We start from the raw sequence: 16,091 nt of genomic DNA on the forward strand, positions 1-16,091 counted from the left end.
TTGCGAGGGCCTGGGTCTTATTGGTGGCCGGGGAGGTGGCAAGAGTAAGATGTAACGCTGTGTAGCGGCTGCCCAGGAACAAGTAGAGGTCAGGCAAGCCTTTCCCCCCCTTGGACCTGGGCCTCTTGACCACCTCCCTCCTCAGCCTCTCCCACTTGCTCCCCCACAAGAAGTAAAACAGCATCCGCTCCAGGGCTAAAAGAGTTCTCCTAGGGGGGATAAAAACAGAACTGATTAATAAAAGCACAGGTAAAATCACTGCTTTAATGATTAAAACCTTGCCCTCAAAAGTCAGCTGTCGTAGTCCCCAAAATCCCAGTCTCTGTCTTACTGTCCCCAGGATCCCACTCCAATTACCTCTCCCTCCTCCCTCCCTGTCAAACTTTACCCCGAGTACCCTTATGTCCGTCGTTTTCACAGTCAGTGGTAGTCTGGTCAAGTCTGGGTCTGCCCACGGTCCGAAAAATTGGGCCTCTGTCTTGTCTCTGTTCAGTCTCGCCCCAGAGGCTCGTCCGTACCAGTCAGTCCTGTCCAGGGTCCTGTCGACGGATAAAAGGTCGGTGCATAAAATATTGACGTCGTCCATGTAAAAAACGCACTTGGCGGTCATCCCCCCACTCCCCGGGATACCCACCCCACTGATCCGTTGGTCCCTTCTCAAGACCTGTGCCAGTGGTTCAATGCCGGCCACAAACAGAAGGGGAGATAAAGGACAGCCCTGACGGACGCCGCAGTGTACTCCCACTGCTTTTGACAGATGCCCATTTACAAGGATTTTGCTGGTGATATCCCCGTACAGCAGTCCCACCCAAGCTAAAAACCTGTCCGGGAAACCCATTTTTTGCAGTACCTTAAAGAGGTACTGGTGCGAGACCCGATCAAAGGCTTTTTCAAAATCTAAATTTAGGACTACAAGCCGCATGTTTCTGTCTCTCGCATAACAGATGGCATCTCGGATCAGTATCAGGCTGTCCGTGATCTTCCTTCCGGGAATGGCACAGGTTTGATCCGGGTGGATCACCTCCCCTAAGACAGAAGACATTCTGAGTGTTAAAACCTTGGTAAAAAGTTTACAATCAAAATTTAAAAGGGTTATCGGTCTCCAGTTCTTCAGGTCCGTCCTGTCGTTTTTCTTATATAAAAGAGTCACGATCCCCACTCTAAAACTGTCAGGTAGTCTGTCGAGGTATTCAAAGTCAGTAAAAACAGTCAGAAGTTCATCGGCTAAAACATCCCAAAAGGTCAGATAAAACTCCAAAGGGAGGCCGTCCTCCCCCGGTGATTTACCCCTCTTAAAATGTTTCAGTCCTTGGTCAATTTCTGTCCTCGTCAAGTCTTTTGTCAGGTCGTCTGTGTTGGGTAAAATCTTGTCAATGTATGTTAAAACGTCCCCCATGGTTTCCTCACATACAACTTTTTCCCCAAACAGTTCCCCATAAAAATCCTCGACTACTTCTTTCATTCCCTCTGTGTCTGTTTTTAAAAACCCATCTTTATTTTTTAAACCTGTCATTGTCCTACCCTTACTAACTATTTTCTTAAAAAAGTACCTTGTACACTTCTCCCCCTCTTCTAATTCCCTCTCCTTACTTCTTAAAATAACCCCCTTACTTTTCTGTTCAGCTAAAAGTGCCATTTCCTTTTTTACTTCTTTAATTTCATAGTTAAAATCAAAGCCCTGTTGGCCAAGGTTAAAATATCTTTCCAGTCGCTTTTGCAGTCCCACCATGCGTCTATCTTTTTCTTTGCTTTTCTTCTTTCCTATCTCTCTAAAGAAAGTCCTCGTCCTACCCTTCACCATTTCCCACCATTGTGCTCGTGTGTCAAAGAAGTCCTGTAGCGTCTGCCACTGGCTGAACTGCTCCCTGTACTGGCTAACTACTCTATCATCTTCTAAAAGGGAACAGTTCAATTTCCAGGGCCCTCTTCCCACAGTCACACCCGAAGTTAGTGAAAGGGTGCACGTCAGCATTACGTGATCTGAGAAAAAGGCAGGGGTTATTCTAGCATCAGTTGGGGGGCAGTCCCGGGTAAACAGATAGTCAATGCGAGAGGCTCTGGTGCCGTCACCACTGGTCCAGGTGAAGCCCTCCTCTCTTGGATGCAGGGTTTTAAAACAATCAGTCAGTTTAAAATCCCTGCACAGCCCTTGCAATAAAACACTTGACCTATCTACCTTAAAATCCTCTCCCGCCCCTCTCCTGTCTGCTCTATTTAAAACACAATTAAAATCCCCACCCACCACTAGAGGATCCCTCCCTAGCATGTGGGACTGCAAGTCTTCTAAAAGTGCGCACCGGTCATGTTTATCGTTAAAACCATACACATTTAGCATGTTAAAATCCCTCCCCATAAAAGTACAATTGGCTAAAAGAGCGCGCCCACCTACCACCACCGTGCTCCCCCTCACCACCACATGTGGGGTCTTGATTAAAATGGCAACACCGTCATTTTTATTAAAATTTGAGCCACTCCAAATGGAGGGCCCATGCTGCCACTTGTCCTCCCATTTCCTATAAGAGGATAAAAAGGGTAGACCACACTCCTGTAATAAAAACACATCTGAATTAAACCTTTCTAAAAAGGATAAAACCGACTGTGCTCTTATTTCTGTTTTTATACTTCTCACATTTATAGTGGTGATGTTAAAAGCCATAAAAAGGTGAGTAAAAACAGTGCTAAATGAAAAGGCATTTAAACAGTTGAAAGGAGGTTATTTTTCTGGTACTTCCTCTCTCTCCCGCCGGGGTAACGGGGGATGGCAGGGAGAGGAGGTTAAAACCGGACTTAAAAAGGAGATTGTGTTGGGGGAGTTGGGGGGGAAGGTTCTGGGTTCTTCCTCCCCCTGGGAGCTCTCCCATTCCACCTTGCCCTTTTTCTCATCGCCTTGTTCGGGGTCGGAGAGCTCCTCCGCATTTCTTTTTCGTGGGGGGAGGTGTTCCTCCAGAATCTCCACCCCCTCTCCCATATCTCTTTCCGACACAGTCTCCATACTGTCTGACCCACTTGGGGAGTTCTCACTCAAGATCTCTCCGGGGCCGTCTTTCTCGGCCCTTTCTCCTTCAGGGGTCACATTAATCTGGGGCAGGGGGATTGGGGGGGGGGGGGGGGTTGTCCTCTCCTCCCACTTTTTCCACCACTGCACCTTCCGCGCCCTCCACTACCACCGGCTCCACCACTACATTCTCAACCACCACCGGCTCCACCACCACCTCCTCGGCAACTGCCGTTCCCTCCCCTTGGCGCTCAGAAGTCCGGTCCGCGGCCGCCGTCTCCCTCTCCCTCCTTTCGGCCCTGACCTTATTGGCCCAGGAGAAGGGGCAGCCGCGGATGAGGTGGGACCGCTCGCCACAGAGGTTGCACGACCTTCCGTTCGTGCACTCCTCGTAGCGGTGGCCCACCTCCCGGCACTTCATGCAGACGACCTTTTTACAGGCCTCTGCCAGGTGGCCATGTTCACCACACTTACGGCACAGCTTGGGCTGGTCCTGGTAGTGAACATGGCCTCTATTCTCTCCGAGGACTATGGTGGATGGGATGGCTTTCAACCCACCATAGCCCCCAGGATCCTCCCTCTGCTGGACAGTCACCCTCCAGGCCCCTGTCCAGATCCCATCGGGATCCTTCACCTGGACCAAGGGCCCCTTCACGTTGCAGTACCTGCCCAGCCATACTGCAACGTCCTCCGGCTGTACGGTTTCATTGTACATACGGATAATAACGGTTTTAATGCTATTATCCGTCAGCTTGGTCACCTCAAACATGGCTGTGAGGGACCCCTGGATGTTCAGGGAGTTCTGGAGTTGCCCCCAGAACTCCCGCAGGAAGCTGGCGTTGGCAAAACTGACATCGAAGCCCTTCCCATAGGGAAGGGCTAAGATGCAGTTTACCTGCGCGGGATGGAAACCGAGCTCTTTCTGGAGGAATTTTCTGGAGAAATCCAATCGGGATAACTCCATTATTTTCCCTCCCTTCTCCTTTAAGAGGAGGCGCACTGCATGGTGCCTCCTCATGCCAACCTGTGCTGCTGACATGATGGAGGCCCACTCCCTTTACAGCCCAACACCGGTGAAAAAGGGGGGGAGGGGAAGGGAAAAAAGGGAGGGAAAGGAAGGGGGGGGGGGGGAGAGGGGGTTGGGTGTGGGGGTTGGGAAGAAGGAAAGGGGTGTAAGACACCCGAGGAAGCTGGCAGGCTCGGCCAGACTAAGCTAACCGGGCCTACCAGCACCACGGGACACACAACAACCTATCTAGCACAGCACCAAACTAATCTTATTAACAATGGGAAGGAACACTAGGAGGGGAATTTTTTGTTTTATATTTTCCACAAGAGGGAGAGGCACAAAAGGGAGAGACAAAAATTAAACCACACAACCAAACTAAGGCTAGAAAGCTAGCAGGCCCCGCCAGCAGGCCAGGCTAAGCCTACCAGCTGGCAGGCCCACCAGCCAAGAGGCCTTACAACAAAAACAAACACGGCGCACCAACCAAAAGGGAAGACAAACTAGGGGGTAAGACTAACAATGCACAAGACTAACAAAACAAATTAATTAAAGTAAAAGGGGAACAAGGGGGGTAAGGGAGAAAAAAGGACACACTGACTAACAAACACCTGCCCAAACTTGAGGGACACGAAGGCTAGCAGGCCTCACCAGCAGGCCAGGCTATGCTAACCAGCTAGCAGGCTAGCCAGCAAAAGGTCCCTCAGTTGGCAACACAAATAACAAGAAACAGAAAAAAACTAAGGATACAAAGGGGATGGGGGTAAAGAAAAAAAACAGTCAAACAATGCCTGCCACGCCTAAGGGGCAGGCTAGCAGGCCAAGCTAAAGCTAGCAGGCCGACAAGCCAGAAAGCCACCCCAGCTAGCAGACAACACACAACTGAAGACAATGGGAGGAGCTAAGGAGGGGACTATAGGATACACAGGGGAGGAGAGATGCAAAACAGGACAAGCAGGGGAAAAACACAAATAAATTAAATAACTAAGGAAAAAAGACCAGAGGGCCTTTAAACTCACCCTACAGGTGCTGGTGCACCTGTAGTCCACCACCAAAACCACCACCTAACCCAGGACAAAGAATAAACAAGGGTGAGACAAAAAAAACAACAATAATGACAATAAATAATGATTTGACAAAAATAAATAGCACAATTTCCCGGGCGCCCTCCGGCCTACGATCGCTTCTCTGATCAAGTGCAGCACTGACAAGGTAACTACACTTGATCTGAGCCAAAAGGCCGAGAAGCGATAACCCACAAATTGACCCCTGCACCCGCCGGGCCCCCGGGGGCCTCGGCAGACCTCATCGGTTTGGCAAAAGTTGGCTCCTCCTCACCCAACGCTTCCCTGGTGACAGGCGGGTGTGTTTTTTTTTAAAAGTCGCTAATGCGTCGTTAGGTCACTAGCTCTTTAATCCTAGTGCGACTATTTGTTCAATGCCCGGCAAATACACCAGTCATCGTCGGGCTTGAACTCAATTGCCCGAGCGACTACTTTGAGTGGAAAAAATACGCCGGTCGGTCAGCCGGCTTCAAGTCAAACGCCTGAGCAAAAAGTCTCGGCGTCATCTCTGTCAATTTCTCTTGAAACAAGATACCGGGCTCTGCCAGAAGCAAAGCCCTTCCAAAAATACGTTGAACTCGTAAGTGTTCCTCTCCACGGAAGTCTTTAGTAAAAGGCGAAAGGCTTGTGCGTAATGAAGAGAAACCAGAGTCGTATGGAAGTCAGAGGTCGGGGCCCGAGACACACACGGTGCACTCTAGGCCGGGTCCCCGCGGGTGGTCCCCGAACCCACTCTTCCAAGTTTTCGAGGGCTGTGGGTAAAAAGTCACAGACAGACAGACAGACAGACAGACAGACAGACAGACAGACAGACAGACAGACAGACAGATAGACAATCCTGGTGAAGTGATTGTATTTTTGGGGGGGGCTCAAAAACACACACACACACACACACACACAATCCTGGTGAAGTGATTGTATTTTTTGGGGGGGGCTCAAAAACACACACACACACACACACACACACACAATCCTGGTGAAGTGATTGTATTTTTTGGGGGGGGCTCAAAAACACACACACACACACACACACACACACACACACACACACACACACACACACACACACACACAAACAATCCTGGTGAAGTGATTGTATTTTTTGGGGGGGGCTCAAAAACACACACACACACACACACACACACACACACACCTCCTGGCCAATGTATTATTTTTTTTTTTTTTTTTTTTTTTTAAGTAAAATGGCGGGAAAACGGGGGACCCCCATGAAGGGGGCTTCGCACTTGTTTCAGTTTGGATGATTCTTCTTTTTTCATTCCTTCTCTTCTTCTGCTAGCTGTTTTACATAGATTTGGTGTATTTCTTTTTCCTTGACAATGGGAGAAAAGTGTTGCACCATTCCCGGAGGTACTGCAATACCGGGTCGATGCGTGGAGCGGACGGAGCAAGCCCCATTTCCGACTCCCTGTTCGAAAAATCCATTTAATATGTAGTCCCCCGATGGGGGACGTATCAGATATTAAACTGATAAGAACAGATGATTAAAAGATTTTATTACTGTTCAAAACCATAAGCATAATAAACAAACCATCAACAATCATAATCATCACTTCCATTAAACTCAACACAAGGCATTTGAAATTTCAAAACAAATGAAACCCAAATTACAAATCAGGGGAGCATCTTCCCTCCCCCTCAACACCCACATAAAATAGATTCCTAAATCTCTATATTTCCCTATCTCCCCATACCTATCTTATTCCTTTTCCCTATTCCCTTTACCACAGTCCTAAACCCCCCTTCCACCTCTCCCGGGCTGCATGCTGCCCCCACTTCCTCTCCTCCCTCTTCATCCTCCCCCTCACATTTTCTTCCACCCTCCTCACTATCCCCTCCACTCCCCAATCTCTCCCTGTCTTTACCATGTTCTGTCTGGCTTCCCACAGCCCCCGTTTAAAGAGGCTTATGAGAAGCCATAGTAGAAATCTGTCCCTTACCGTCCCCCTCGCTCTCCCTACTCCTCTCTCTACCCGAGCCCACGACAAAATAAAATCCCATCTTACCTTACCTAACAACACCCGTGCCCTAGCCCACACTACTCCGGCAAAGGCACAGTCCCAAAAGGCATGGCGCACAGTCTCCTCCCCGCCACAAGATGGTCTTGGGCAGGTGGGGGATCGCGCCAAGCTATGCCGGTACACAATGGAAAGCACCGGCAAACACTTGTGGAGGCTCAACCAATTCAGGTCCTTGAGCCTGTTGTCCAGACCCCGCGCCTGCACTCCCTCCCAGACCACTGCCGGGATACCCACCACAGGTGCCGGACACCCTCCCTGTCTGACCTCCTCGTACAGGTGCTTGTGGTCTAAACCTACTCGGGCAACTTCAACCTCGGGGTGCGCACGTAACCACTTGGCCGCGTGACCAAAGTGCCACGGCAGCTGTTCCGCCCGAGGACCCGTGTTAGACAACACCATTACGCTTCTCGCCTGGTATGAGAACACCCGCAGGAGGTAACCGGACGGGTGTACTACCGGATGAGCAAGCTCTGTCAACAAAAAAGAAACAAAAATTGAGTCCAGCTTGAGGGGGAAGTGTGGTACCCCCCTACCTCCCTCCCCGATGGGGCAAAGCATGCGTGCCCTGGCGACCCACTCGTACCTGCCACCCCACATGAACTGAAACACTAGCCTCACTAGAGGCCTCCACCACTCTAACACCCCCTCGCACATGGACTGGAGGCCCCCAAGCCCCCGAAACACACCATTAACAAAAGCTTGCTCATCCAGCACATCCCGATCTAACTTCCAATACCCCCTACCGAAGAGGCAGACAGGAGAACTCACCTGCAGGAGCACACCGTCGTGATCTGAAAAGAACACAGGCAACAGCCGACCAGACAACTGACCCAAGGACCTCGATAGAAAAATATAGTCAAGCCTCCGCGCAACCCCCCTGGAGTTGCGCCAAGTGGGACCAGCCATTTTCGGAGCAGTGTGCAGGCCACCATCAACCAGACCATGGCAAGCCATTAGCCCGGTGATGGCGCCTGCACTGCTGTCCCCCCCTACCCCTAAATCTATATTAAAGTTCCCCCCTATCACCAACTGCCTATTTGTGACACACAGGTGCGTCAGACAGTCCACCATCTCCCTCCTGTCTGCCGCCACCTGTGGTCCGTACACCCCAACTAATCTATACCTACAATCTCTTAATGTGACATCCACCCCCAAAACCCTCCCCTGCATAACAACAAAAGTATCCTCAACCTTTACCTCCCTATTCCCAAACAAAATCCCTACCCCGAAGAGTGAACCCCCCCATACCCCAAACTGACTCCCCTTTATCCCACTCCCTCTTAAACCTCACAACATCCCCCCCATCCCTTTGGTGAACCTCCTGTAAAAAAACAAAAATCAAACCCCACACCCTCTAAATAACTAAAAACCGCCCTTCTTTTTATCCTATCCCTCAAACCCCTTACATTTAAACTAACAAAAGTAATTTTATCCATAATGAAAACATTAACAACAACCTACTAACAACAAAAACATATCAGGTGGCTCACCCGATGCTCCCCTGCTCCATCTCCTCCGACAGGGATGCAAAAATGTTCCCCCCGTCCGAAGAATTCAGGTCCTCCTCAGATGAGGCCACCTGCTAGCACCCAACTTGGGACACTCCGTTTCCCCCTTCCTCTAAGACCCCCAAGTCATCTGCCCATGATGCCGGGAAAGGGTTGGGGATGGAGGTTTCCGGCTTCTCTGAACAGCCTTGCGACCCTCCATCGCCAGGATGCAGAGGTCGTCATGTCGATTTCCGCTAGGGGTAAAGGGAGGGATGAGTCCTGTGAGGACAGGGGGGCCACTTCAGCGGCACTGTCTTTAACCCCCATCGCACGCTTGCCTGCCCCCTCCCCTAAGCCTCCCACCTCTTTCTGCACCTCACCCTTCCGCTTCGTCCTCTTGCCGATGTAGGGTTCCTGCTCCAGCTCCGGGATCACCTTCCCTACTGACGGTTCCTTCCCATCCTGCCCGAGCAGCACACCAGAGTCTGAGACCCACTCCCCTGCCCTTGACCCCAACACTGGAAAGTTTTCCACCATTTCTACCAGGGCCCCAAGCCCCTCCACCCTATCAAGTGATGAGCCCATCTCCATTCCGCCACCCGCCTCCTCCACCTCCGGCTCTGGATAGCGGACCCCTCACCTCCTTTCACTGACGGCCCTGAGGCCACCTCTTTCCCGGCCCTGGCACGTGGAGTGGGCGTTGGTGAGGATGGTCTCTCCTGCTCCTTCCTCTCTGGGTCTTTCTTGCTAGACCCAGGGTCCCTTCTTTGCAGTTGTTCCCCCACAGAGTCTCCTCCTTCCTTTCTGCCTGCCGCCGCCTCGGCATATGACTGCCGACGGGACGGACAGTCCCGGAACAGGTGCAGCCTACTACCACACCCGTGGCACTCCTTCGGCTCCCTACAGTCCTTTGCCTCATGCTCCCCCGATTTGCAAAACCTGCATCTCCCTGTACTGCAGGCAGCCGTAACGTGCCCGTACTCCCTACATTTCTTACAGAAAGGGGGATGACGGGTGTAGAAGAGCATCCCCCTGTCCGAACCCAGAGAAAAGACCGCCGGGGGATGTAGGAAGCCATCAAACCCTTCCTTATCCGGCCTAAGGAGCACCTGGAACTGATGGCGGCCATTCCAGAATCCCAAAGAGTCCTTCACATATCTTGCCCCCGACGTGACGTCACAAAAACAGCCCAGAAATGCCCCTATGGCGATATCTTTTACATGAGGGTTGTACATATGTACATTAATAGTCCTGAAATTGGTCTTAAACAGACACGTTACATTGAAAAAGGACAATGGCTTCTCTCCAGCAGCCGCTTTTGCTCTGTCCGTTATGTCACACATACCTTCTGTATGAAAGGTCACGTCATATGCTTCCTCCATAGCATTTCCCTGCAGACACATAACCTCTGGGACTTTGACTTTCAGGGCCCCCATCAAAACGGTTCTTCCAAAAGAATCTCTTGGCAAGCGTGTATCTTCTTCCTTCTTCCAAGCGAAACGGATTGTGTTCTTAAGTCCAGTCCTGGGGACCGACCCTGCGCTGCTGTTGCGCCATCTCTTCACGGAAAAAAGCCAAAATCCAAGTTGAAAATAACATTAACTGGATTTCCTTCTTACTCCCTCCGGCCTTCGACCTTCTGACTCAGCGGGCTTTGAGACACCTCGGTGCCAAGCTTGATCTGAGCCAAAAGGCCGAGAAGCGATAACCCACAAATTGACCCCTGCACCCGCCGGGCCCCCGGGGGCCTCGGCAGACCTCATCGGTTTGGCAAAAGTTGGCTCCTCCTCACCCAACGCTTCCCTGGTGACAGGCGGGTGTGTTTTTTTTTAAAAGTCGCTAATGCGTCGTTAGGTCACTAGCTCTTTAATCCTAGTGCGACTATTTGTTCAATGCCCGGCAAATACACCAGTCATCGTCGGGCTTGAACTCAATTGCCCGAGCGACTACTTTGAGTGGAAAAAATACGCCGGTCGGTCAGCCGGCTTCAAGTCAAACGCCTGAGCAAAAAGTCTCGGCGTCATCTCTGTCAATTTCTCTTGAAACAAGATACCGGGCTCTGCCAGAAGCAAAGCCCTTCCAAAAATACGTTGAACTCGTAAGTGTTCCTCTCCACGGAAGTCTTTAGTAAAAGGCGAAAGGCTTGTGCGTAATGAAGAGAAACCAGAGTCGTATGGAAGTCAGAGGTCGGGGCCCGAGACACACACGGTGCACTCTAGGCCGGGTCCCCGCGGGTGGTCCCCGAACCCACTCTTCCAAGTTTTCGAGGGCTGTGGGTAAAAAGTCACAGACAGACAGACAGACAGACAGACAGACAGACAGACAGACAGACAGACAGACAGACAATCCTGGTGAAGTGATTGTATTTTTGGGGGGGGCTCAAACACACACACACACACACAATCCTGGTGAAGTGATTGTATTTTTTGGGGGGGGCTCAAAAACACACACACACACACACACACACACACACACACACACACACACACACACACACACACACACACACACACACACACAATCCTGGTGAAGTGATTGTATTTTTTGGGGGGGGCTCAAAAACACACACACACACACACACACACACACACACACACACACACACACACACACACACACACACACACACACAAACAATCCTGGTGAAGTGATTGTATTTTTTGGGGGGGGCTCAAAAACACACACACACACACACACACACACACACACACACTCCTGGCCAATGTATTATTTTTTTTTTTTTTTTTTTTTTTTTTTTTAAGTAAAATGGCGGGAAAACGGGGGACCCCCATGAAGGGGGCTTCGCACTTGTTTCAGTTTGGATGATTCTTCTTTTTTCATTCCTTCTCTTCTTCTGCTAGCTGTTTTACATAGATTTGGTGTATTTCTTTTTCCTTGACAATGGGAGAAAAGTGTTGCACCATTCCCGGAGGTACTGCAATACCGGGTCGATGCGTGGAGCGGACGGAGCAAGCCCCATTTCCGACTCCCTGTTCGAAAAATCCATTTAATATGTAGTCCCCCGATGGGGGACGTATCAGATATTAAACTGATAAGAACAGATGATTCAAAGCTTTTATTCTAACTTTTCAAGCATTTACACAGTAAACAATTCACATGTCTTTTAACCTTTTAGTTGCCCCTATCCAAACAGAACTAGTAACAAAAAACAACCCATCAGTTTTCCAAAAACTCTGAAACCCTCTCTCTCTTGGAAGAGATGGGCAACCAACACCCTCCCACAACTTTTCTAGGGGGCTGCAGCAAAAAATCAAATACAAACACAAGCCATCAATAAACATAAGTAATCCAAAACCCCAAAAACCTACCAACCTGCCTTCTAAACCTTAACTACCTGACCAGCCCCAACCCCCCTTTCCACCGCTCTAAGGCAGCATGGTGACCCCACTTCCTCTCCTCCCTTCTTATCCTCCCTCTCAAATCTCCCTCCACTCTCCTCACTATTCCCTCCACCCCCCAGTCTGCTCCTGACTTAACCAGGCCCTGCCTGGCATCCCACAGCCCTTTCTTAAAAAGACTGATAAGCAGCCACAACAGAAAACGATCCCTACCTACCCCCCCCGCTCTCCCCACCCCTCTCTCCACCCCCACCCATGTTAAAACAAAACCCTCCTTCACTCTCCCTAGCAACCCCTGAGCCCTGGCCCACACTACTCCTGCGAAAGCACAGTCCCAGTACATGTGGCGTATTGTCTCCTCCCCACCACAAGTTGGTCTCGGGCACTGGGGGGACCGTGCCAAGCTATGCCGGTACATGATGGATCTTACCGGCAAGCACTTGTGGAGGCTTAACCAATTTAGATCCTTAAGACGATTGTCTAGGCCCCGCGCCTGTATGGTCTCCCAGACCACAGCAGGGGTACCCACCACAGGGGGCGCACAAACGGTCCGTCTGACCTCTTCGTACAGGCGTCTGTGGTCCAAACCTACTCGGGCGACTTCAACCTCGGGATGCGCACGTAGCCACTTTGCCGCATGGCTGAAGTGCCACGGCAGCTGTTCAGCCCGAGGACCCGTGTTGGACCACACCATTATCCTAACCACCCTACCCTGTCCATCCCTCACCCCATAAAAAACCTGTCTTATCTGCTTTTCCCTAACTGATTTGAAAAACACTGCAGAGCAGGTCTCATTCTGCTCTATAAACTCAGAGTGTGCGCGCTGCAGGAAAGCACGGGCCTTCCGCTCGTGCACCTCCCTGAGCTGAGCCTTGAGGCTGGTAGCGTGCTCAACGTCCATCGAAGTACCGAGGTTACCAGCCTCGTACTCAAGATCGAGTAAACGTTGGAGCTGCTCCACCTCCCTTCTCTCCTCTCTCCCCTTCCTCTTACAAAAACCAATAATAAATACCCTAATTCTTACCTTAACTACCTCCCACCATTCCAAAACCCCTCCGCACATTGGCCGGAGACCCTCAAGCCCCCGAAAAAAAACAGAAAAAACATTTACAAAAGCCCGCTCCTCCAGGATATCCCGGTCGAGCTTCCAGTACCCCCTACCGAAAAGGCAGACAGGCGCCTTGACCCGAAGGAGTACCCCGTCGTGATCCGAGAAAAACACAGGCAGCAGACGCCCAGACAAAAGCCCCAAGGATTTGGGTAGAAATACATAGTCCAGCCTCCGCTCGACCCCCCGAGAGTTACGCCACGTGGGACCTGCTAGCGCCGGAGTAGTGTTAAGGCCTCCATCCACCAGACCATGGCTTGCCATAAGTCCGGTGATGGCCCCCACGCTACTATCCCCTACCCCTCCTAATTCTACATTAAAATCCCCTCCCACTATCAAAACTCTGTTTGTGGCACACAGAGGTGCCAGACTCTCCACCATCTCCCTTCTCTCTGGCACCGTCTGTGGCCCGTATACCCCTATAATCCTAAGTCTAAAATCCCCTAACGTTATGTCCACCCCCAAAACCCTCCCCTGCATTGCAACGTACGTGCCTTCCACCTTCACCTCCCTAGTCCCAAACAAAATCCCAACCCCTGATGAGTGGACACCCCCCACACTCCACACCGACTTCCCTTTTACCCACTCTTTTTTAGAGGGCCCCGAAAGCCTCTTCATCTATGAAGACTTCGTCGAGGGATGAGCCCAACTCTCCCGTTGCTCCACCAACCTCTCCCGGCGGCCTACTGATGGATTGAGTACCCGTTGACACCTGGGTCTCCGGGACCACCTCCACCGATGACCTCTCCAAAACGACCTTACCCCCGACGTTTGGAGCTGGCAAGGACCGGGCTTGCTTCTCCGGTTCCCCACTCACCATCCTCCTTGCTGCCTCTTCCGGCCTGTGACCTAGGTCCCCTTCTCCTAGCCTCCTCTTCTCCTCCACGCCCTTTCCTCCGGCCATCCTTCCCCCAGCAGCCGCTGCCGCGTATGTTTGTTGCCTCGCCGGGCACTCTCGAAACAGGTGCTGCTTACTGCCACACCCATGACATTCTTTTGGTGCCGTACAATTTTTGGCCTCATGTTCCTCCGACATGCAAAACCTGCATTTTACCAGCCCACATGAAGCTGTTCCATGCCCGTACTCCCTGCATTTCCTGCAGAAAGGTGGCTGACGAGCATAGAACAGCATGCCTCTGTCCGACCCTAAAGAAAACACCGCAGGGGGATGCAAAAAGCCCTCAAACCCCCCCGGATCTTCCCTTAGGAGCACCTGGAATTGGCGGCGGCCGTTCCAGAAGCCCAGCGAGTCCTTTACATATCTGGCTCCCGATGTTACCTCGCAGTAGCGACCCAAAAAGGCTGCCACTGCCATATCCGTCACGTGTGGATTATACATATGTATATTTATTGTTCTAAAATTCCTTCTTGCCAGGCACACGATGTTGAAAAAGGACAGAGGTCTCTCCCCCTTTGCCTCCTTTACCTTCTCCATTACTTCATCACTCTTACTTTCCGTGTAGAAAGTTACATCGTATGCCTCCTCCATTGAGTTCCCCTGCAGGCACATCACATCTGGGACTTTCAGAGATAGCGCCCCCATCAACACGGTCCTCGCAAAGGTGTCCCTCGGCATCCTTACTTCTCCTTCTTGCTTCCATGCAAATCTTACTGTGTTCTTTAGTCCGGCCCTCGGAACCGACCCTGTGTTCCCGCTACCCGCCATTTCGGTATGGCTGTATTTTAAATTTGTTTAGATTTTTCCCGCCAAAAATCTAAAACTCTCTCACCGCCCTCCGGCCATCGGCTTTTAACTCAGCGAGCTTTGAGGCACCGCAGTACCGAGCTTGATCTGAGCCAAAAGGCCGAGAAGCGATAACCCACAAATTGACCCCTGCACCCGCCGGGCCCCCGGGGGCCTCGGCAGACCTCATCGGTTTGGCAAAAGTTGGCTCCTCCTCACCCAACGCTTCCCTGGTGACAGGCGGGTGTGTTTTTTTTTAAAAGTCGCTAATGCGTCGTTAGGTCACTAGCTCTTTAATCCTAGTGCGACTATTTGTTCAATGCCCGGCAAATACACCAGTCATCGTCGGGCTTGAACTCAATTGCCCGAGCGACTACTTTGAGTGGAAAAAATACGCCGGTCGGTCAGCCGGCTTCAAGTCAAACGCCTGAGCAAAAAGTCTCGGCGTCATCTCTGTCAATTTCTCTTGAAACAAGATACCGGGCTCTGCCAGAAGCAAAGCCCTTCCAAAAATACGTTGAACTCGTAAGTGTTCCTCTCCACGGAAGTCTTTAGTAAAAGGCGAAAGGCTTGTGCGTAATGAAGAGAAACCAGAGTCGTATGGAAGTCAGAGGTCGGGGCCCGAGACACACACGGTGCACTCTAGGCCGGGTCCCCGCGGGTGGTCCCCGAACCCACTCTTCCAAGTTTTCGAGGGCTGTGGGTAAAAAGTCACAGACAGACAGACAGACAGACAGACAGACAGACAGACAGACAGACAGACAGACAGACAGACAGACAGACAGACAGACAGACAGACAATCCTGGTGAAGTGATTGTATTTTTGGGGGGGGCTCAAAAACACACACACACCACAATCCTGGTGAAGTGATTGTATTTTTTGGGGGGGGCTCAAAAACACACACACACACACACACACACACACACACACACACACACACACACACACACACACACACACAATCCTGGTGAAGTGATTGTATTTTTTGGGGGGGGCTCAAAAACACACACACACACACACACACACACACACACACACACACACACACACACACACACACACACACACACAATCCTGGTGAAGTGATTGTATTTTTTGGGGGGGGCTCAAAAACACACACACACACACACACACACACACACACACACACACACACACACACACACACACAAACAATCCTGGTGAAGTGATTGTATTTTTGGGGGGGGCTCAAAACACACACACACACACCACACACACACACTCCTGGCCAATGTATTTTTTTTTTTTTTTTTTTTTATTTTTTTTAAGTAAAATGGCGGGAAAACGGGGGACCCCCATGAAGGGGGCTTCGCACTTGTTTCAG

General features: G+C 50.9%; 4 non-coding genes and 1 pseudogene across 4 annotated transcripts; all 5 read right to left on the reverse strand.

Annotated features, from left to right (window-relative positions):
• Nucleotides 1-5,602: 5,602 nt before the first annotated feature.
• Nucleotides 5,603-5,719, reverse strand: LOC145858795 (U5 spliceosomal RNA). The gene has a single exon (XR_014379273.1). It is a non-coding gene; the product is annotated as a U5 spliceosomal RNA (small nuclear RNA).
• Nucleotides 5,720-6,411: 692 nt separating this feature from the next.
• LOC145858734 (U2 spliceosomal RNA) lies at nucleotides 6,412-6,597 on the reverse strand. The gene has a single exon (XR_014379212.1). It is a non-coding gene; the product is annotated as a U2 spliceosomal RNA (small nuclear RNA).
• Nucleotides 6,598-10,649: 4,052 nt separating this feature from the next.
• Nucleotides 10,650-10,766, reverse strand: LOC145858796 (U5 spliceosomal RNA). The gene has a single exon (XR_014379274.1). It is a non-coding gene; the product is annotated as a U5 spliceosomal RNA (small nuclear RNA).
• A 738-nt stretch (nucleotides 10,767-11,504) lies between these two features.
• On the reverse strand, nucleotides 11,505-11,671 carry LOC123735162 (uncharacterized; annotated as a pseudogene).
• A 3,556-nt stretch (nucleotides 11,672-15,227) lies between these two features.
• On the reverse strand, nucleotides 15,228-15,344 carry LOC123740671 (U5 spliceosomal RNA). The gene has a single exon (XR_006768515.1). It is a non-coding gene; the product is annotated as a U5 spliceosomal RNA (small nuclear RNA).
• Between the last annotated feature and the right edge of the window lie 747 nt (nucleotides 15,345-16,091).

The sequence above is a fragment of the Salmo salar genome, chromosome 10 (assembly GCF_965601325.2).
Source record: "Salmo salar chromosome 10, fSalSal1, whole genome shotgun sequence".
NCBI classification, from domain to species: domain Eukaryota; kingdom Metazoa; phylum Chordata; class Actinopteri; order Salmoniformes; family Salmonidae; genus Salmo; species Salmo salar.